Source organism: Delphinapterus leucas, chromosome 11 (assembly GCF_059928025.1).
Source record: "Delphinapterus leucas isolate spDelLeu-1000000601 "Yukka" chromosome 11, BTC_Dleu_Yukka2, whole genome shotgun sequence".
NCBI lineage: Eukaryota > Metazoa > Chordata > Mammalia > Artiodactyla > Monodontidae > Delphinapterus > Delphinapterus leucas.
This window is the reverse complement of record NC_143139.1, coordinates 48755738-48778134: the sequence shown is the minus strand read 5'-3', so window position 1 is coordinate 48778134 and position 22397 is coordinate 48755738. Positions and strand designations below refer to the sequence as shown.

Genomic DNA, 22397 nt, shown 5'->3' with positions numbered 1-22397 from the left:
TGTCTTTGGGAAAATGTTTATTCAAGTCCTTTGTCCATTTTCAAATTAGATTATTTGATTTTTTTTTACTATTGATTTGTGTGAATTTCTTCTTTATTTTGGATATTAACCCCTTATTGGATATGCGGTTTGCAAATATTTTCTCCCATTCTGTACGTTGCCTTTTTACTTTGTTGATGGTTTCCTTTGCTGTGCAGAAGACTTTCAGTTTGATATAGTCTTGCTTGGACTCTAGTGTTTAAAATCAACTTTTGCCTTGCTCCCTGATTGAGTCTTTGCCTGGCTACCTGCCTAGGACATCACTTTTCTCCTAGGAGAGGGACCATTCTTGCCAGTTACCCTCTCCCGAGTGATTGCTTGTTCGTATGGATTCTTAAGTATGACTTTTCCTCAAATATTCTGTTACTGTGTTCTGCTAACATTGTTAATTAACCTTTGAACCTCTATTCTAACTTCTTGATGGGAACCTAAATATATATAAAGCATTTTATTGTTCTAGAGGTACTATAATCTAGCGGAGAGGGTACAGATAACTTTCTAATTCAAATCAAACTGCACTGAGTGTTGTGAGAGTAGTGTAAATTAATAATTCTTTGGGCACATAAGAAAACCATTCTTATGGGGGAGGATGGGGAGAAATTAGAGAAGGTTTCATATAGGAAGTGCAAATGTCATTTGGGTCCTGAAGGATGAATAGAATTTTGACATTAGGAGAAGAGAAGTGAGTAGAGAAAGAAAAATCTGGCAAAAAGAACAAAATGAGTAGTACCTAGCATTGTTCTGATACGTAATTAGGGAGTCAAATATTTGTTTAGTGAATGGATGAGTGAATGAAGAAGAGTGTGGGATGAGGAAGGGGGAGTAATCAGAGATGACTCATTGTTGCTAACTTGGTAATGCCAAGACTCAGTGGAGAAGTGGCAGATTGGGGGGAGGGGGATGGTAGAGGAAGAGGGTTATTTAGCATGTGGTAAATTTGAGGTGTCAGGGCATCTCTGAGAGGTTAAAGCATTCTGAGAGCTCAGCTTTAGCGTAACTGAGCAGCTCATGGAAGGGAGAAAAAAGGCCTTATTTGAGGCCTTTTTTCTCCCTTCCATGAGGGGGAGTTTTACAAAAATTTAGGTTAAAATGACAGTCTAAATTATGGTATTGGGAATATATAGTAAGGAAGGAATGATAAGATTTTCTAATAAAGAATTTTTATGAGGATGTTATCTGAAGAAAAGAAATCTGAATATAGACTACATATAATGATTAAAAAAATTTTTTAAAACCAAATAAGCTAGAAGAAAAATCTTAAGACTCAGGTCTCCATCCACTCATGACTGCATTTTTCAGAATTACAAGCATTTAATTATCTACTTTTCAGCTCCTCAGTGACAAAATAGGACACTGTTTAAGGAAAAGATAACCAGATCAACCTTATATGTATAAAATAAGAACTATTTCAGAGAGATAACTTACTCTACTTGAGTTATGTTTTGAATTAAGCTGTGAACCAGATACTTAAATTACTTTTCAGGAGTTTGGGTTAAAATATGAAGCTAAGCAGGAATTACTGGAAGTTCTATATTAAATGTAAAACACATGATCTTTAACAGTAACCAATGAATGAATGTAGCATTTGGTGGGTTTTAATGTAAATCAATAAAAGTAGTGAAAGTATTGTTGTAATCAGCAAAGTTCAAATTACTGAATTCTAGTGAAAGAAAAAATCAGTAAGTAGCTAAGCTTTTTGTCATTAGAGGGCTTAAGTATTCTGAAATTAAAATGGAGTTGAATACTGTCTTCTGTTTGTTTGTGGAGAAAACACTGGACCTACTTACTTCAAGTAGATAACAAGATAAAACCAAATAAATTTGGGACATCTTTCTAATCAAAGCATTTTCTGCTATAGAAGAGATTGAGACAAACATAGAAGGTGACCAGGACTTTATTTTTAAAACAAACAAAATAACCAGTCACATGGAGAACCGGAAATATACTGAATTACATGGCTGGAGAAGTAAAAAGAACAACTCCGTAAGTTTGGTGTCATAGGACCTGCTGTGTATCTCTACACTGCCTTTCATTGCTTTTGTGACCTAATAAGTATGAGGTCCTTATCCTCTTTAGAGCATAATTTCTTAACCTGTAAAAGGAGGGGGAGGAGGGTTTGCCCCACTGACATTAAAGTTATGTAAAAGCACTATGGAATATAAAGTGTTATGTCAAGCTAAAAGCTCCCAGAAAGCAAAAGTGAAGGTTTAACTCTAGAGTAAAATTTTGATTAGAAACCATATTATCTCATCAGCCAAGATGATCACGGTTTCATAGCATTAATATTGGACAGAGAATATATATCCAAGTAAAAATTATAGGCCCAAGTTGATAGCAAATACAGAAAGGAGCAAAGAAGAGTTCTGTGTTTTTTGTTTTCATCAAGTTGTACATGCTTATGAGATGTTGTAAATGTTTAGCAAGGCAAGTTTGAGATTGGAAGGTTTTTTTGGTTAATCAGGACTAAGTGGCTATAATTTTAAAAAAGCACAAGGATAATTTTTAAAATATCTGGAAATGTAGTATAATTGAATCATACAATTGATTATATAGGTAAACACTGATTTCTATAATTGGAGGATGCACTACTTCCCGTCTTGTGGGTAACAGCAATGAGTATATGGGAGGGGGAACTAGAAGACCAGATTCCAGTCCTTGTACAATCACTCTCTGAGCTGTTCAGTCTATTTCTTTATCTGAGAAATGAGATTAATAATAAAGCATTTCTCACAGGGTAGTTGTGAAGATAAAATGAATCAATATAAATTTAGTGAACCATAAAACTCTATTCAGCAGACATATTTAGCACCAAAAATATGCCCAGCAGTGTGTTAGTTATTGGAGATACAATGATAATTGGATGTAGCTTGTGTCCTTAAAGAATTCACAATATAATGGCTGGGCACCTTATTATGCTGTCTTGTTGCCGTTTAGAGATGTGTGCAGAGTAATTTTGCAGCACAGAGGAAGGAGCATTGAACCCAGAGATATTTTCTAGAGAAAGATATTGAAGACAGAATCATAGTATAAAACAACACACAGATTTTAGTTATTAAGATTTACACCCATAAAGTGGTGAATGATAAAGAAATTGCCAAGTTATTTAAATACGAAATTTAAAATGTGAAATTAAAAATAAAAATATGAAATTAAAAATTAAATAAAACAAATGCAGCACACAAACCAGCCATGTTATTATTGGATAAAAAGTAATGCACTGAAACTTTTGATAAACTGTAAATTTATGAGATAATTCAAGGCTTTAAAGAAAAAGCAGAAACGCCTACTTCTGACTGAAGAAGAAATATGTGGATACCAAGTAATAATACATGAAATTTGTTTACTCAGTCCATATATTTATTAGATATCTCAGGATAGACATTCTGTTCTTCCACCTCTACACAAAGGCATAATGGTTGATGATGATATGATGGACATAATCCTAGGGTCAATTTCAGGGCCCATATTGTTGTTCTACTTTATTCCTACTAATAAAGCATATATATGAGATGTATATTTATATTGAATAAAAGCAACTCATAGAATTAATAATAGAATTTGGTAAGTTAGCCAAATATACTTCACATAAACAAAAGTAATCAATTTATTTTCTTCATTCTAATAAGAGATACCTAGAAACACAACTTTTATAATAGTGACAAAATTGTAAAATACTTAGAAGTAAATTTATCCAGAGGAGTAGCAGACCTATGCAAAAAAAATAATGACATATAATTAAAACCATAAAGCAAACTTTGAATAAAGGAATAGACATATCATATTCTTAGATGGGGGAGGCATATAATGAAAATGTCAACCTTCCCCAAATTAACATATATATTTAATACAATTTCATTGGGAATCCCAGCAGATTTTTTTAACTGGATAAAATGATTTTATAGTTCATATGGAAGAATAAATGGTTGAGAACAGTCCATAAAAATGTGAAAAAGAAGACTATGGAGACATTTTTCATATCAGATAAAAGAGCTCGCTATAAGCCCTCTGTAGTCAAATCATTATAAGAATAGATGAATGGATTAGTAAAAAAGAAGAGAATAGTGAAAATGGTAAATATAAAGAATTAATATTCACAAACATGGTGGCTTCAGTTTCTTCTGCAAGAGAATAAAAATGGATCCCCTTCTTATGCCATATACAAAAATAAATTTCACACAGATTAAAATATAAAAAGTTAAATGTATAAATGACTCCAACAAAATAGGGGTTAGGGAAACCTCCTTAAGCAAGATGAATAACCTACTCATTATGTACAAAGAAAAAAGAAAAGCTTTATTTAATCACTTGGAAATTGAAAACCTATGTATAGAAAACAAAAAAAAATTGATAAACACACAGACCTGCAAAATATATGTAGTCATGGTGATTAATATTTATATAGTTAAGAAAATTTGCAAGACGAAGGTAAACAGCCCAAGAAAAATGGGAAAATGTTATGAATATATGATTCATAGAAGAGCAAATACAAATGGTCAACAAACACATGAAAGGATGCTCAAATCTAAATGTAGAGAAATGGAGATGAAAGTAAAAATGAGATATAACTTCATAAATATTAGAATAGCAAAATTTGAAAGAGACTAGTAATACAAATTATTGGTAGGGATATAGAAAAACGGCTATTCATATATTGCTGATGGAAATAGCCACTTCAGAGGTCGTTTGAAAAAAATTAGAATTGTAGTGTTGGGAATTTATACCACAGAAATAAAAGCACCTAAAAATAAGTAAATATTTATTAAAGCATTTTGTCCTGTTGAAAATCAGAAAATAAAGTACCCATCAGTAGCATATATATATATGTATGTATATATATATATATATGTATATATGTATGTGTATGTATGTATAGTTTGGAATAATATGCAGCCATTAAAAAGAAAATATTAGTGTCATAACTTGGAGAGATTTCCATGAGATATTATTACGTTAAGAAAAGAGAAGTTTAATAATATGGCTCATTTTTGATAAAACAATGAAAAGCAAATCGTATATATGTATCTGTACATATATTTGTGTGCACATGTAAGTCTGTATAGGATTATATGAGAAAATAAGAAAGAATACACACCTAGGTCGGCTGAGGATCAAGGGTGGGGTGCTGTTGTAGATGGAGCTGGAGGAGATGGGTGAAGGGTAAGGGGATGTGGGAAGCTGAGTAAAAAGGGAAATGATAAAAAGAAGACTGCCCTTCCCAAAAGTGTGAGCCACATTTATGCATTTATATGTGTGTATGTATGCATAATTAAAAGTGTTAGCAAACTAAAGAAGAAATTATCAAAATGTGAGAGAAATGGTACTCACAGGTAATTATGAATTTGCCTACATTTGCAAAAGAAGTCATTTATAAATTTTAATGTTTTATTTTTGTAACGAATTACTTGTGATCCATCTCAAAACTCAAGCCACAGTTAAGAATCACTATTCTGAAGCAGGGGTTTCCCATATTTTTCATCTCATAGCACATGTAGGAAATGATATTTGCTTGGAACACTGGGGCATTGGAGGAGGCTGTTTGTAGCTCAGACCAGATGTGCCGAAGGTCTCTGCACTCCTGGAAGCCACGTGCTCTGCTGTCCAGGGGGAGGGATTCTCTTTCAGAGAACCACAGAGTTAAGGTGTCTTTGTGGCTATTCAGAATGCTGTGATTTCTATTTTAATGATTGATTACTTTCTATTTTACTTAACCAGGAATCCCATTGTTACATAGGGATTATACTAGCTCATGCTAAGTTTTTAAAAACTGGGTTACAAATCTTTATATCCCATAGCCCAGATTTCTCCCCTGGGTAACATATTCTCAAAACAAGCATTGCATGAATGCTGAAGAAAGAGATGTCTATGGTTCATTCATTCTTAATATTTAATTTTTCAAGAATTAACTTCTGAATTTTATCTTTCCAACTGAACTTAGAATTTTGCCAGGAACACTCTAATATAATAAGGGAATCATGTTTGCCAAATGTCTCAGCCAAGATTGCTTTCTACTTTATTTTTTTAAATACATTTATTTATTTAATTTATTTATTTTTGGCTGCGTTGGGGCTTCATTGCTACGCGCGGGTTTTCTCTCGGTGAGGCGAGCAGCGGCTACTCTGCGTCGCAGTGCGTGGGCTTCTCATTGCGGTGGCTTCTCTTGTTGCTGAGCGCGGGTTCTAGGCACTCGGGCTTCAGTAGTTGTGGCACGTGGGCTCAGTAGTTGTGGCTCACGGGCTCTAGAGCACAGGCTCAGTAGTTGTGCACAGGCTCAGTTGCTCCACGGTGCTTTCCACTGTTAATTACAGAAAACCTGACTATACTGGTTTAATATTTCTCACATAACAGGAAGTCTGGAGGAAGCAGCCCAGAGTTGCATCAAGAGTTACATGTTTTCAACAATATCCTGGGCTCTTTCTTTCTGTTCCACCATCTTTAGCATGTGGCTTTCATCCCCATGGTCACAATTAGGATTCATTGTGTTCAGAAAGAAGTGGGAGAGGGAGGCAGTGCCTAAATTTGAAAAGTAAAAACAGTCCCAAAACTTTCCAGCGGACTTTCCTTTATATGTTGTTGTTCACAACCCTGTAACATGTCATACCCAGCAGCAAGGGAGATTTAAACTTTTAGCTGAATACATGGTAACAAAGACTCTTTGACCAAACTTTAGTTAGGCTCCTCTGAGCCCTCTTCTTGACTAGTCATCGACTTTGGCCCCCATCCTGTTTTCGGCCTGCCCAGTCCAGTGTTAGCAATAAATCCTGTTAAGTCATTTTAGTGAGAATTCCCCCACCCTTGATATTTGATCACATTCCTCATCTCCCATCTTTGATGTACAAATCCTTGACTTGTCTTTAGCCAGAATCCTATTAGGTTAGTTTAGCAAGAATCCTCTTATCTTTGATGTTTCCTCTCTATAATTTTTTATCCACTGGCCCCCTCAACGCTGTTCTTTGCCTATAAATCCCCAGCTGTCTTTGCTGTATTTGGAATTGAGTCCGATCTCTGTCCCCTATTGCAATATCTCTATTACTATTGTCTTGGATAACCTCTTCCTTATTATTTGAACAAATGTCAGAATAATTTTTTCTTTAACAATGGCCACTCTGAACAGAAGAAGGATTCTGTTAGCTAAGAAGAGAAGAATGGATATGGAAAAGCAACTAACAGTGCCTGCGATACCAAATGTCTTATTCTAAACACTAGTCATTTATATTTGAGGAGCAAATGTGACATGAAGTGTAAATCCTTGTGAGTTTGGGACTTACATTTAACTTCCATCTCTGTCAGTGATACAGCTGGGAATTCAGTAACATAAAGCTTATAAAACTTTCTACCTACATATTTTGCAGGAGTATTGTGCAGTTTAATTAGCTAATGGTTATAAAATGATTTGAAGAAAGTTACTGAAAGTACATAATGCTTTGTTAGATAATGTGCGAGTAATTTCAGAGAATCTGGATAACTGTCAAGTAATTAAAGGCAAATGCACTGTAGATGCTGTTATGTGATTTCCATTAGTGCTCATCAGAGGTTGTCACACCCATTGAGGAAAGCAGATCTCATACTGTTCTGAAATGTTTTTTGAAAAATCCTTACTCCTCTTTTAAAATCACTTTCACCATCTGCTGGTAAAAGAATTGAGATGACTGCCTGTGAACTTAGCAATTAAATATGCTAATACAGTAGCTGGAGAAAATGTCACACCTGTTTTTAAAAAACAACAACAACAGACAAAACAAAATTCCACTACCACCCCCAAACCAAAAACACACCATCTGGTTTTCCGTGAAAACAAAACTTCAGATTCTTAAAAAAAAAACCCAACTACATTTTCAGGTATCATTATGTATACTGAAAATGTAGTCATTTTATCCCTCTTAAATTCTAAAAAAATTGGCATTTCAAGGCAAAGAGTCAGCAAACCAATATTACTGTGTGTTTTCCTTCCCCTTTTTGGAATTCAAGAAGATGGAGGAAGGCAGGAAACATTATTGTGAAAGAATTGTTTAATTTTACTTTGTCAGTGAAATCTTTAATCCACCTACAAAAGACACGTATTTGTGTCTATTGAAGACATATTAGTTGTTGAAAATGAGCATGTATAAATCCAATAAAGGGGTACATTGCTAAAGAATTATTTACTTTATAAAAGAATATACTGAGACAGAATGCAATAAAATGGAGTCCTTTGATCCTGACAGGGGTTCCTGAAAATCTTTAGCAAATACAGGACAAAAACAATTAAAAAAAAATCTAACTAGCTACCTTTCATAAATTAGTAGGCTACTAGAACCTAGCTTTCTGATCACTGTTATTCATGAGTTAATGTCTGCCACTAAATCTCATGTTCTCAACTTAACAGAGAAATTGTGATTGAGACTAAATTAAAATATTTGTATATATTATTGAGCTATTTAAATTTTAAAATCACTAAAATTATATCATTAAATTTGGGACACTGTGAGGGCTTCCTGGCACCAGGAAAACTGATATAAATAAAATCACCATATGTGCTTGCTTGATTCATGGTTCAGTCACCATATCTACTACTCCAATGTCCAGTGTGAGAACCATGCAACGTTGTAAATTAAGCAGTTTGTGAAATCAATGGATTTCCAATTTTGTAGTCCCTTCCAGAAAAACTCAACCCTCCTCTTCACTATATATTAAAGCTAATTTGATACACATTTTGATTAAATTTAATCTTTCTAGAAACATCTGTTGTATGAAGGTAAATATAGGGTAATATTGTACTTTGTTTTTTTGTCTAAATAATGTAGTTAACATGTGTGCACAACCAATCTATGTTAATACTTTCTCCAAATTAAGCAATAAATATCAGCTAGTAACGTCATAATCCAGATTTTTTTTTCAGATATTTTATTACTCTAATAATATGTGGAATTTAAGACACTATTTTTAGTAAAACCAATATTATTTCCAGGTACTGTAGTCTACTACATCGAGACCCTCAATATAACTTTTACTGGGATGATGATGTGTGTGTATTCAGGGAAGGTTACATTACCCTGGTACTTGTGAGCTTCTTAGCGCTATAAAATAAATGAAGACTTCAAGTTAATAAATGTTTTCTGTGGTTTAATGATTTCATGTAGGTCAACGAACCCTGAAATAGGGCTTGCTACAGAAAAAATATTCAAGTGGAAATATCTGTGTGGTAATGTAATAGCTAGAGATTTTTTTTTTGTCCTAGTTTCTAATACTAAAAGTTGCCTAGCATCGTTTATGTACACGCGTTTCCCTTTTTGCATCAAATTGAAATTACATTTAACACTGTAGTAAGTAGCTAACCCAAGAGAATTAAGCACCATTTGGACAAAGTTTTAGAAAAGATGCTGATTATCTTCTCTGTCCACTTTCCTCATCAAAATCATATTGTCTTTTCAGCTCAATGCACCCCACCTATATATCTCCAAGCAGTAATACCAAAGGTATTTCTCCAAGCAGTATTACCAAAGGTATGTATCTCCAAGCAGTATTACCGAAGGTATTTTGTGTATAGAGTTCCCCCACCAAAGGGGAACACATGCTAATAGATGAGCTGAGTCAGAAGGAGAGACTAATGCCCCGAGGCTGCTCTTCAGGGGTAAGGCTGGAGGAACAGGCAGCCATGGTCTCCTTGGTTTAGACACCTCACAGATGCTGGGAGGAACAGCTGGCCATGAGGATGTGCAATGGAATGGTGCATTCAGGCTGCTGTGGCCTTGGAGCTTGGCAGACGTAGCTTTGGGGCCCCAGGGTTCTGGGCCAGAAGCCCTTGTGGCTACTCTGGGGCTCTTCTGGCTCCTGGAAGGCTGTAGGTTTTCAGCCTACGCATGCGCAGTTCACCCCCAGTTCTGGCCTTGGGCACTTCTTCTCCAGCTAAGCCTTCAGATCACAGCGCTTTCACGCACCTGGCCTGTCCTCTGGGGCGAGGCCCCTCCGCACTGACTTTGATGTGGGGGTGAGGAGTGTTGAAGGGGGCGCATGGAGAAGGATTGGTGTGTGCATGAAAGGTGGTATGAGCCAGACGCTTTCCAGATGATTCTGTGAAGAGGGGCCTCTGGCCCCACCCACACACCCAGGTGTTTCTCTCTGATGACTCCCCTGCTGGGCCCCTGTAATTTTCCAAGATCCTGTGAGATTGGGCTTCCTTTGGGAAGATTGATCACAGCTGCGATGCTTCCACCTGATTAAGTGGTTTTCTGAGTTGTTTTTGATCCTCTGGGCATCCCAGCCTATCCTCTCCCTGTCCTTTCATCAGGACCCAAAAAGGAAAAAGAAAAAAAAAAATTTATAGGGTTAAAGTAGGATACACATAGGAAAAATATTGATTGACCGTGGTCTAACCTATACTATAAATGAGATGCCTCTTGTTTTCTAAGCAATTAACTTGAATTTAGATTTACGTATTACAAACTCCAAATGCTACCTAAGTGGTATTCCACTCTCCCTTTCTACCTCACCAAAAAAAAAAAAGTAAAATAAATGTTCTCTCTAGAATCTTGGGTGGACTTTTCAAAAACACTTATTAGTTCCCATCAGTAGGTCTGCAGTTGCTTTAAATTCATACTTTAACTTCAGCGTCTTTGTTAAACTAATTTCTAAACCTTTATTTCTAAGTAAGTTCAGGTAATGGTAGATCTAAGAAAGTAGGACCTTTGTTAATATGCTTTTCAAAAATGCGCATGTAGTGACTTATCAGTGAAATACCTATTTCTGTGACTGATTTTGTCACACTTTGTCTTCCCTGTGTCTCTGTGACATATGACTTTCTGTGGTATTGAAACCACACAACTCAGACTGGGACTTGAGCCCATTGTCTTTTAATTGAAATCACACGCCTTCGCTCAGGACTTAATGAAGCTCAAGCTCTTTATGTCTCATTGCAGAAAGAATCCAATGAGAGACAAAATGATCGGTAAGAAGTGGTCTATTTAGAGAGATGCACATTCCATAGACAGAATGCAGTCTGTCTCAAAAGGCTAGAATGGCTCTAGGGTGTGGGGTTGTCTGGGAAAGTGAGAGCTGACCCGTAATATGGGGTGGTTAGTTTTTATGGGCTGGGTGATTTCATAGGCTAATAAGTGGGATGAGTATTCTAATTATGTCAGGGAAGGGGCAGGGATTTCCAGGATTTGGGCCACAGCCCATTTTTTGTCCTCTTATGGTCAGCCTTGGAACTGTCATGGCACTTGTGGGTGTGTCATTTAGCATATGCTAGTGAATTACAATTAGCATATAATGAGGCTCAAGGTCTACTGGAAGTCAGATCTTCTGCCATCTTGGACCTAGTTGGTTCTAACTGGTTTATGTCATATCCTCAATGGCTATGTCATTCTTTTAAAGGTTGTGCCCTGCTCCTTTCCCTCCTCTTTCAGTACTACATTTGTCCAACCATGCCCTCATGTTTTGCTGAGGGAGACACTGACGCAGGCTCCCCCAGTATTACAGAAGTCATGAAGCTGTTATATACTGTGTGTTACCAACAAATAACTTACTAGCTGAAGTCACTGCTTATTAATCATACACGTGTGTGTGTGTGTGTGTGTGTGCGTAAGCTAAAATCCCACAGAAATGTAGCAAATAAATAATGATGGAAGCTGTAAGAAATGTGAATTTCTCAGTGAGTGATTGGCAGTAGTTATCAGTCTCAGGGAAATGCTGAACATAGCTGCATTTCATTTGTTCTTATCCTACAGTGTAACTTCGTTGAAATTACACCTTTTCTGAGTTACTGTTACTCAACTATTTTCCTGACTTGAAAGCCAGTGCTAACTTGTACCTGTTTTCCAATGGATTAACATCTTTTGCATTTAACTTCTTGTTACAAAGACCTATAATTCAACTGAAATAACCACCTGAAAAATACAGACTAGGTGGCTGGTGGTAATACAAAGTTACAGGACTTTTTTTGTAAAGTGCAAACATACAATGCCTTTGCATAGTGCTTTCAGGTGGGGGCAGTGGGTTCTCAGGACACTGGAGTAGCTAAATCTTTATTTAGTGTTTCTCTAACCTCCAGAAGAGCCTTATTGCTTCATGGAGAAATGATAAACATGAACAGGAGATGGGATGAAGAGGCACTCTATAGTTTTGCTTTGGGTAAGTGTATGTGCTTTATTATTCACTACTAAATTAAGTACAAATCTAGCTAGACTTGTCTTGTCTTATACTAGTCTCCTGGTACTCTGTGTTCTAGCTAAACTTCTTCCCCCCAGCCCCTTCAGTATGCTCAATTCTTCCAATACGTGTAACTCTTCTTTGCCTTAGTTATACTGTGTCTTTAGCATAGAACTTTCCTCATACTATTTCCACTTGTCATAATTCTTTTTATCTTTCAAGGTCCATTTAAAATATCACCTCCTGTGTGAATACCTTTCTTATCTCCTTCATCAGATATGTTCTTTATCTTTCATTTGGACTCCTAAAATAATTTGTTTGTACTTCTCACAGAGGTTTATAGTCTACCTTATCTACTCTTTATTTTTGTTCCTATCTCATTCCTTCCCATGGAATACTGTAAAATAATGAAAACAGAAGCTATTTATTAAATTTATTTAAGTACCCAACCAACAAGAATTTAAGATCACTTAATTAAGCAGAAATTGTGTATAGATCCATACGTAAAATAACTCCAGAAGATTCATGTCATATTAAACATTTTCTCAAAATTCACATTTACTTAAGTAGAATTACTTGTGAAAGACATAACCTTGCACCAGTCAGAATAAAATGACATATTTAAAAATTGGTCTTGGTTCTCTGGGCTATTTTAACAGATCATATTTTTCTATTTTCACAAAATATAAAGGAGGAGAAATGATCTAAAAAAGTTCATCTTGGGTGCAAAACCAAAACCACTTGGCTTTTTTATGGCTACATAAATAATCAAATATATATAGAAACTTACTTAGGGAGTATGCCTGATTCTGGGATATGTAAATGATTTCTCTTAAACTATCATATATCTCAAAAATTCTCTGTAGCTTTAGATATACAGTTTGTAAGGCAATGAAAAGAATACTAAAGATTAACAAATTGGAAAACTGTTACTGAACCAAACTTGGGTCTGCTTGCTCACGAGCACTAAAGCCAATCTACTGATTGTGGTGAAGGAAAGTGCAGCATTTATTATAAGGTGCTCTACAAAGAGTCTGGCACAGATATGATCAAAAAGCCCAAACTCCCCATTGGGTTTCAGGAAAGCATTTTTAAAGGCCAGGTGAGGGAGGGAAGTCTCAGGGTATGTGGATTAGCTCGTACACAATTCTCCAGTTGGTTGTTGGTGAGGTAACAGGACCCTGTCACAGGGGTTAACATCGTCAGTCCTGCCACTCCAGTAGGCCTGGGGGCCTATATGCTCATGGTCATTAAGTAGTTAAATTTGGTGGAGATTTTGGCATCTGTAAAACAACTCAGGAAATGTGCATCAGATACTATTATCTAGGTACTTCTAAAGCAGAGGATATGGGGGAGGGGGTCTGTCCCAGGAAGGCCCCATAGGGTCTTGTTCCATTACAAAATCATGGTGTAGATAAATGAATATGTGAATGAAAAAACGTTGCCTGCCCTATCAGTGAACAAAGGATGTTGCAGCCATCAAGCCACTACAGCTGCCTCCCCTCACCCCCAACAGTGAACCCTGAGGGAACTGAGGATGGGAAAGAACAGGATGCAGGCTCTAGATAACTAAGGTATATATCAAAGGAATGATGTCAGTGAGCCAGACTCTTCCATCTTTCCAAACATAGAAAAGTCTCATTAACTTAAGAGAGCTCATTAACTTGAGATGTCTGCTTTTCTTTAATTAACGGTAATCTTTTGATGTTCCAACTACCTGGTCTTTGTTGCAAAAAGCCCTGTATATCCTGGCTCCTCCCTGACCTCTTCAGACAAGTCCCTCAGGGCTATTCTGAGAGGCTGCCTCCCGGGCTTGAAATCCTCAGAAAGTCTGACAAATAAAGCATAATTTTCAACTTTTAGGTTGCGCTTTTTTTTTTTAATCGACAAATATATGTATGTATAAATATTCTGTAAACAGCAAAGTGTAAGTATTGTGTTTCTGAAAGCCTTTCTGTTTCCAGTGGGCTTGTCTTTGTCAGTTCTTGGAGTTTTTGGTTTGATCCCAGGAAGATAAGGATTTAGCAACTGGAAATCTAGGGAAGAATAAATTAATTTGAGTCAATTAAAAAAAAAAGAAACGTGACCAAAAGAACAAGGAATAAAAATATGAAACTTCAGAAAGGGACATGCAAAGCAAACTGAAGGTGGAAAAAAATGATATAAACCTTTAGTATTTTTTATATATATATATATATATTTTTTTTTTTTTTTTGCGGTACACGGGCCTCTCACTGTTGTGGCCTCTCCCGTTGCGGAGCACAGGCTCTGGACGCGCAGTCTCAGCGGCCATGGCTCATGGGCCCAGCTGCTACGCAGCACGTGGGATCTTCCCGGACTGGGGCACGAACCCGTGTCCCCTGCATCGGCAGGCGGACTCTCAACCACTGCACCACCAGGGAAGCCCAGTATTTAATATTTTTTATAGTCCCTTTTTTTTCCCCACTGAATGTCTTCTTCATTATTACCTAATAGAGAAAAATGATTATCTAATGAAAGCACTGAAATATAGATTGACAGCTTGGGCAATGTTGCCTTAGAGAGTCTGTGGTGGAAAATGGGCAGCACACGTATCTGTCATGGCTCCATCTGTCTGCCTTCCTGTCACTCATCACCTAGATAGTTGGTAGCATTTGCAGAGACTTGAGACTAGTCATGTGTGCACAAAGAAAGAAGCGGGAAAAAATGTGGCAGGAGAGATGAGAAACCTTTTCTTTGTCGATCCATTTTCCTCACCACATAGCCAGCAGTAACACCAGGAAGAAGTCAAATTGCTACTCTGGGTTTGGCCTTCTCGGGTTATTACATTACTTAAAATCCTTTGCATTTTTTCTCAAGTGTGTATTAGTTAAGCTATATTTAACTTATTTTTCCTTCTTATGAGGTAAATACTGCAGCTTACAGAAATCTGACTGAAGCCTTAAACGTTAAGACCAACTAATTTCTGTAATAGGTGCAAATAGTGATTAGTTTGGCAGAGGAGTTAACCATGAATTCCAAGAATGGAGACCTGGTTGGGGGGGCGGGGGAAGCACTTATCTGGGGTTTGTTAGGGCTGTAGCCCAGGAGACACAGGTTCAAGGAGTACTTGAATCCTGTGCTGCTAGACCGCAAGATGGAGGGAACTTATAAAGGCAAAAACGCTGCAAGTTTACGTAAATTGTTTGTCAAGAATTAGGATTGGAGCTGGCAAAAAGTAAGCGGTGCTTGCTAAGAAAGGATTGGTTGGGATTTGAAAAGGTTACATAATTGTGAAGATTTGAGGTGGGGAGGGCTTTGAAACTCCAGGGTTGCAGCTAGCAGCTGCTAGTAAATATTGTTTTGAAAATGGCTGATAGTATCCTTGAGTTTGATACAGTTCAAAAAATTCAAGTTCTCAGCGATGCAGAAACATGTCTGAAACCATATCCACAATGGCCACCTGGCTCCAGTTTGGATGCCTGAACCTTCATGAACCTCACTTCATTTTGATTTTTAAATGATCTTAAATATGTCACCAGAGGTATGCCTCATTGGATAATTCCAGCATTTGAAACTGGGTTGGTGATTATATAGTCAGGATCCTAGGGTTGTGGCTTATTTTGAAGTAGGAGAATTGTTGAAAGACTGTTGAGAGGTAGTGATGGATGACAAAATTGGGACAGCAGTGACATGGCAAGGTGATAATAAGAAAGTGGTCTGGGCATAACTCTGGTTATGGGGCCTGGAGTAAGTAGCTTCAGTTCTCTTGGGTCTCAGCTTTTTCCCTTTGTAACACAAGGGAGGTATAAATGTTTGCTGGGACCCCTTTTATTTCTAACATTCTGTGAGTTAGGGGCCTGAGAGTTCCGACTACAGCAACAGGATCAATTTATGGAGGCAGGCAGTAGAAAATACTTGGCTGTCAGGATCCCTTTATCTTCAGGCTGCACAAGTGGTGGTAATCCCAGCGTGCTGTTTAAGGCAGATTTCCTTATTTCCTTTAGACAGTTTTGCACCACATACAGAGCCTAGCTTTTACTAGACATTACGAATACCAGGGGTTTATTTTAGCCGCTACAGTTGTAGCTTTAGCTAAAGTTTGCTTGACCATCTGAAAAACAGTATTACAATCTCTTTCTTATGTTCAGTGTATTTTTAGAGTCTTAGATTTTCAAAATGTAAAGCCAGGCAGGTAGCACCTGATGTAACGCTATAGTTTGTGACGTGACTTATCTCCCCATTGCTTCTTAGCCTTCCAGGCACCTAAACAACCCAGTAGCAAAATTATAAATCAGTTATTACAACAGACACTTAGCCCAGAGACTCCTCTACTTATTTCTAAGGTAAGAAAAGCCAAACTCTAAAAATATATTTAAGTTGGAATATGTTGGCAACAAAATATTTTTTTCTATTGTAAAACCATAAAGTTACTCACAGGGAAATAGTAAAAATTAAGTAGCATTTTGTCAGGACTTTGCTGCCCGTTTTCAAATAGATATTTATTTTAAATAATAGGCATTATTCTGAGAAAAGTGAAATATAATGTGTATATAATATATATACACATTGCATATTTTATTTTTTTATTTAACACGTACTTTTCATATGACAAGCACTTTTCCAAGCATCGGAAAAGTTAGCTTATTTCATGTTCATTTCAGATGTGGGACCCTGTACCAATGCACTTGTACATGAATTTACCAACTAATTTATTCCATGAAATATTTTTATTTTTAACTTATATTCCCTTTCTAGCTTTCCTGAGTATATCCTAATATATAGTACAGATATACAATATAAATTATAAGTATACATTTTCTGAATAGGTATTTTATTAAGAGGAAAGGAGGCATTATAAATGTCAACACAAATTATATATTACTGTCAAGATTCCCTGTAGCACCAAATTCTATTCAGTGGGTGTCCTCCCCTCATATAAGCCTAAAGGGGTGGGTGTATCATTGTGGATCATCTTTCAAAGGATGCCAGAGGCAGCATTACTGACACTCCTTCCAGAGCTCAGGAATGAAACTATGGCACAATTTCAGCTGTGTGTATTGGTTTCCTGACTTATTTTGAAATTCATAGTATATACCTATGTCATGTGGAGAAGGAAAAAAGGATAAACTACATTTCCTTTGTGACACATCTTTACTTTTCTCTTTCTTTCAGTGCCCTTCATCCTGTTTCCCTCTTTAGTTTTGTTTTCTAAACAAAGTTGTCAAGGCTTTCCCCTGTGATTCCGACCTTTTTCCTCCTCTCTCCAATGGTTTGTTTAATTTTCATCTTACAACAGATGGTCAGTTGTCTAGTTGGAGGCACCATATTTATGCACACCTATGCACATTTATTGCAGACATGCCCATTCACTCTTTGTTTATTTGTAATTTTCAGTCTATAAGGTGTTCTGGGTGGGAATAGTCCATGTTGCTGATAATTTTTCTTTTTAAAATATTAGACTTCTTTTATTTTAACCATTTTGTTTGAAAAACCTTTCTAAAACATATATTTGCCTGTAGTAAAAACCCTGCATAATTTAACCTCTTCTTTGGTAAGGTCATTTTTCTAAGCATCAGTCTTCCTCCTGTGCTCCTTGGAGCCCTTGGGGAAAATCCACATGTTTGAGGCTGCTTCCTCCTGCACGTAACCTATTCAGTTTGCTTATTGAGTCGATTCTTCTGACTTCTTGTTTGGTCTCATTTCACCAAGTCTTCTTCTCTAGCAGCGTCCTTATCTTAACCTTTTGCTATCAGCATCTAATTTTCAGTCCTAGTCATTTAGGGCTAATCTCTAGGAAAAGCCAGGTGAACAAGTTTACAAAATTGTACAGCCAATAAGAAGTCAGTAGGCTTCAATCCAAGGAAGATCCCACCTTTCCTATGGAGTAAGAGTTAATGGGAGAGAGCTGGCTTAAAGCCTGTGTCTACTCTCCTAGCTATATGGTATGTATCTATTCTTTGTTTTTCAATCCCCCATTGGCTGGGTGCCTACCATGTACTTACTGGTCGTTGTAATAGGTTCTGGGTTTATAGCAGAGAAGAAATAGACAGTACTTCTTGGAGCTCCCAAATTAGTAGGAGAAAAACATCTAGAAACAACAAAGTCATTATTCTCAAAACAAAAACAAAAAAATCATGTATTTGTTAAAGGATTAATGTCCAGAATATATAAAAGCACCCTATAACTCAACAATGAAAAATCAAATAACCTGATTAAAAAATGGGTAGAGGACATGAATAGATATTTTTACAAAGATGATATACAGATGGCTAACAAGCGTATGAAAAGATGTATAACATTACTAATCATCAGAGAAATGAAGGTCAAAACCACAGTGAGATATGATCTCACACTTATTAGCATCATCATTAGGCTACTATCAAAAAACCAGAAAATAGGGCTTCCCTGGTGGTGCAGTGGTTGAGAGTCCGCCTGCCGATGCAGGGGACACAGGTTCGTGCCCCGGTCCAGGAAGATCCCACATGCCGCGGAGCGGCTGGGCCCGTGAGCCATGACCGCTGAGCCTGCACGTCCGGAGCCTGTGTTCCACAACGGGAGAGGCCACAGCAGTGAGAGGCCCGCGTACCACATTAAAAAAAAAAAAAACCTAGAAAATAGTAAGTGCTGGTGAGGACGTGGAGAAAGTGGAACCACTGTGTACTTTTAGTGGGATTGTAAAACAGTGCAGCTGCTTGGAAAACATTATAGACGTTCCTCAAAAAATCAAAAATGGAACTACCATATGATCCAGCAATGTCACTTCTGGGTGTGTATCCAAAATAATTGAATGCAGGGTCTCCAAGAGATAATTGCACATGCATGTTCATAGCAGCACTATTCACAATAACCAAGAGGTAGAAGTAACCCAAATGCCCATTAACAGATGAATGGGTAGACAAAATGTGATATATACACACAATGGGGTATTATTCAGACTTAAAAAGGAAGGAAATCATGTCACATGCTGCAACATGAATGAACCTCAAGGACATTATGGTAAATGAAATAAATCAGTTACAAAAGACAAATACTGTATGATTCATCTTCTATGAGGTATCTAAAGTAGTAAAATTCATAGGAATAGAAAGAATGGTGGGTGTAGTTACCAGGGGCTGGGTGAAGGCAGAAAAGGGCACTTATTATTTAATGGATATAAAGGTGAAAGCGTTCTCAAGATCTGTTTCACAACAATGCGAACTTAACTCTACTGAAGTGTGCACTTAAAAGTGGAGATGCAGGAGAGCCAATGGTGTAGGTCCAGTCTGAGTCTGAAGGCCTGGGAACCATGAGGGCTGATGGCATATATTCCAGTGAAAGCTGGCAGGTTGGAGACCCAAGAAGAGCTAATCTTTCAGTTCAAGTCTGAAAGCAGGAAAAGACCAGTATCCTAGCTCAAGCAGTCAGGCAGAAGGAGGTTCCCTTTTTCTTGTGGGAGGTTCAGACTTTTTATTTTAATCAGGCCTTCAACTGATTGGATGAGGGCAACCCACGTTAGGGAGGGCATTCTGCTTTACTCAGTCCTACTGATTCAAATGTTAGTCTCAATCAAAACACCCTCACAGACACACTCCGAATAATGTTTGACCAAATATCTAGGCACCCTGTGGCCCAGTCAAATTGATGTAAAATTAACCGTCACGAGTGCTAAGCAGTAAATGATAGTAAAACACAGAGAGGAGCTACTTAAATAGAATTAGAGGGCTTGGGTGGGGAGATGATGCTTAAGGTGAGATAGAGTGTTAAGCAGGACTCAGCAATGGGGAGAGGCAGTTACTAACCTCTGCCCCTGTCTTCCTGTGGGTGTAATAGAGTGTGGGCTCTAGAGCTAAGATGCTAAGGTGTCACTGCTGTTGTATTTACATAAAAATATGTATAATTTAACTAAGAGTTACAATGCAAACATCCCAAAACTACCACCCACGTCAATAAGTAGATCATTTACAACACTCTTGAAGCTCCCCATGATTCCAGTAAATTCTCTTCCCAAGGGAAAACCAGCATCCTATCATTTGTGAAAATAATTTGCTTGCTTTTTATATCTTTACAAGTTACAGATACATCATGAAACAATATAACTTGTTCTGCCAAGTTTTGTGCTTTATATGAACTGAACCATTCTGAGTATATTAGTCTTTAAAGTGAACTTCCATGTCTCTGATTGTCTTATTTGCCTTATTTCCAAGGTCTTCTGGGGTGTCTCACTATTGCCTCCCCATATGCTTCTATGGACAACACTTACTTCTAGTTGATTTCTTTGACTTCCAGATTTGTAAATGTTTGTATTACAAGTCCTTTGCATTAAGATTGTGCTTCCTTCTGATCTTAAATATAAGGGACTGCCTGAATTTTAATCTTGGCTTTGATGCTTATTAGCTGTGTAATCTTGTGCAAGTATCCTCTGCTCTGTGGAATGGGGATAATAATAGAACCCATTCTATGGAGCTGTGAAGATGGAAAAAGTTAATATATGTAAGGTGTTTACCACTGTGTCTGCCAAGTAAGACTCAATAATGGTTAAAGGTTACTATAACAATGAAGGGTTTTGTGCAGATTAAATTTTTTAAAATGTGCCAACTGACACATAATAGGTACTCAGTCATTCTTGGCATCATCTCTATTTCTTCTTTCAGATTCTTCTGTGGCTACTTTCCAGTTGTTTGTGATTTCTATAAGTCATGTAAAGTATAGTGCACTAATGCTATCACCTCTATACCAAGGAGCCTCGGAGAACCTTGACTTAACAGGGATCAGAAAATTCATCCTCTCAGAACATATATTGCTGGGGCAGATTTTTGAAGCATAGGCAGAAATTGGCTCAGTGAACTGAGGTGGGGCTTTCCATGAACAGAATGGAAAAATTACATGCAAATTTCTAGAAAGGGAGCATCACATGGTCCCTTGTACATTATTGTTTTTCCGTTGCTGTAGAGAAGCTTGTGATGAAACGGGTGTCCAAGTTCTAATTTTGGCAAGACCTAATTTTGTCCACAACATGAATCCTTTAGACCAGTGCTGTCCAATAAATAATAATGTGGGCCAATATGTAATTAAAAATGTTCTAGTAGCCACATTAAAAATGTAAAATAAACAGTTGAAATTAATTTTAATAATATTTTATTTATATACTATGTCTAAAATATTATTTTAACATATAATCAATATAAAAATTATTAATAATATATTTTGAGGTTTTTTGGTAGTACGTCTTCAAAATTTGGTTGCAGTTTACAATTACAGCATATCCAGTTTTCATGGAAAATACTTAATCTGTATTTCAGTTTTATAAAATTACAGTTAAAAATAGATTCACGTACACAAGCTGTTCAAAACATACATAAATGTTTTTGAATAACTGAATCATATATGCTTTCAAACTAAAATTTAAGTTTATTACATTTAATTAAAATTAAAAATTTAGTTCTTAATTCACACGAGTCATATTTTAAGTATTCAGTAGTCAGGTATGGCTAGTGGCTCCTATCTGGAACAACCTGGCATTAAACTATATTCACCTTAAATAAATGAATACAGTTTCCCCTAATGTAGCTAAATGATAAACTCACAACTATAGTATTCTAATAGCTTCATGAAGTAGTTTATAGATTTGACCTGTTTTTCTACTTTTCTTCTTCTGAAGTTTCCATCATAGCCACCATTTATTGAGGTGGATCAATTTGTCTATATTGAAGGATCAATTCTCAGTCCTCTTACTTGACCTCAGAGCAGTATGTGATGCAGTGGTCTTCTCCTTCTCCTGGACATATTTTCCTGGGACTCATGCCATCCCACCCTCCTAGTTTTGCTTTAACCTCACTGGCTGGTCCTTCTCAATTTCCTTTGCTGCTTCCTCTTTATTTCACTCTAAATGTTGAAGGGCTTTGAGTCTCAGTCTTGGACCTTTTTCATCATTATTCTTTGATGATCTTGTCCAATCTCATAACCTTAAATATCATCGACATATTGATGACTCCCAAATTTGAATCTTTAGCCCAGACTTTCCCCTGAATTCCAAACCCATATATCTACTCTACTGCCTAGTTTGATGTCTAATACACATCTCCAATATATAGTTGACCGTTGAACAACACGGGTGTGACCTGTACAGGTCCACTTATATGCAGATTTTTTTTCACTAAATACATACTACAGTAGTACACAATCCGAGATTGATTGACTCCATGGATGTAGAACCATAGATACAGAAGACCTATTTTTTTGAGTGGGTAGAGGGTCAGCACCTCTAACCCACATTGTTCAAGGGTCATGTGTAAGTT

At 36.9% G+C, this 22397-nt stretch overlaps 1 protein-coding gene across 2 annotated transcripts in view; it reads left to right on the top strand.

The window, feature by feature from the left end:
* The window catches only part of TAFA2 (TAFA chemokine like family member 2), a 604247-nt gene that overhangs the window by 329785 nt on the left and 252065 nt on the right, over nt 1–22397 (top strand). Inside the window, exon 5 of one of the 2 annotated variants that reach the window (XM_089919992.1) lies at nt 9448–12144. The gene's annotated coding sequence lies outside the window, so the exon portion shown is untranslated. Of the gene's footprint in view, nt 1–7393; nt 12145–22397 lie in introns of those variants that run through there. The other variant, XM_089919990.1, reaches the window with a different exon arrangement.